This window comes from Eriocheir sinensis, unplaced genomic scaffold (assembly GCF_024679095.1).
Source record: "Eriocheir sinensis breed Jianghai 21 unplaced genomic scaffold, ASM2467909v1 Scaffold38, whole genome shotgun sequence".
NCBI classification, from domain to species: domain Eukaryota; kingdom Metazoa; phylum Arthropoda; class Malacostraca; order Decapoda; family Varunidae; genus Eriocheir; species Eriocheir sinensis.
In genome coordinates, this window is record NW_026111698.1 from 1,094,445 (window position 1) to 1,096,486 (window position 2,042).

Here is a 2,042-nt window from a genome sequence, read left to right on the forward strand (position 1 = left end):
ATAATTTCATTCAAATTTACAATATCTTAAGTGTATTTTGTATATGTATTTCAATACAAATTTACCTAATTTTATGTGTATTTTGTATATTTATTTTCATACAAATTTAAATGATTTTTGTATTTTTTTGTATATACATATAGAGGAAATTTCTATGAAAATATATATTCAAAATACATATAAAATTATGTAAATAAGTATAAAAATATATATATCAAATACACCTAAAGAAATGAAAATTCGTATCAAAATAAATAAACAAAACTCCGATAAAAGAACGTATATTTGTAGGAAAATAAATATACAAAATACACATAAAATTACGAAAATTTGAATAAAAATATATACAAAAAAACAAAAAAATAAATTTCAATTTGCATGAAAATAAATATACAAAATACACATATAATTAGTTAAATTTGTATTTAAATACATGTACAAAATACACATAAAATAATGTAAATTTGTATGAAATGAAAACAAATTCGCATAAAATAACGTATATTTGTATAAAATAGATATACAAAATATACATAGAATAATGTAAAATCGTATCAAAATAAATACACAGAATATCAATAAAATAATGTAATTTTCTATGAAAATAAAGATGCAAAATACCCATAAAATAAAACTTTTTTTTTTAAATACATATACAAGAATACACATAGAATAACTAAATTTGTATTAAAATTAATATACAAAATGCACGTACAATAAGGTAAATTTGTATTGAAAAGATATACAAAATGCACATAAAACAATATATATATATGTTTCAAAATATATATACGAATACACATAAAATAACGTATATTTCTATAGAAATATATATACAAAATACACATGAAATGACGTAAATACGTATAAAAATATATATTCACAATACACATTAAATAATGTAAATTCGCATCAAAATAAATAAACAAAATATCAATAAAAGAATGTATATTTGTATGAAAATAGATATACAAAATACACATAAAATATTGTAAATTTGTATAAAACTCTATACAAAAATACACAAAAAATAATTTAAATTTGTATAAAAATATATATACAAAATACACATAAAATTAGGTAAATTTATATTGAAATACATATTCAAAATACACATAAAATAATGTAAATTTGAATGAAAATATATAAACAAATACACTTAAAATTACGTAAATTTTTATGAAAATATATATACAAAATACACATAAAATAATGTAAATATATAGAAAAATATATATACAAAATACACATAAAATAACAAAAATTTGTATAAAAATATATACAAAAATACACAAAAATAATTTAAATTTGTTTGAAAATAGATATGCAAAATACACATGAAATTAGGCAAATTTTTATTGAAATACATATACAAAATACACATAAAATAATGTAAATTTGTATGAAAATATATAAACAAATACACATAAGATAACGTAAATTTCCATAAAATATATGTACAAAATATACATTAAATAGTGTAAATATGTCTTAAAATATATATACAAAATACACAGAATAACGTAAAATCGTATCAAAATAAATAAACAGACTATCAATAAAATAATGTAAATTTGTATGAAAATAAAGATGCAAAATACCCATATAATAACGCATATTTGTTTAAAAATATATATACAAAAATACACATAAAATAATTAAATTTGTATCAAAATAAATATACAAAAGGCACATACAATAAAGAAAATTTGTATTGAAATAGATATGCGAAATACACATAAATAATGTAAATTTGTATCAAAATATATATAACCACACAAAAAACATAGAGTATATATCTATCAAAATATATATTAAAAATATATATAATACTTTATAAACATATATAATATATATATATATATATATATATATATATATATATATATATATATATATATATATATATATATATATATATATATATATATATATATATATATATATATATATATATATATATATATATATATATATATATATATATATATATATATATATATATATATATATATATATATATTTATATAAATATATATATA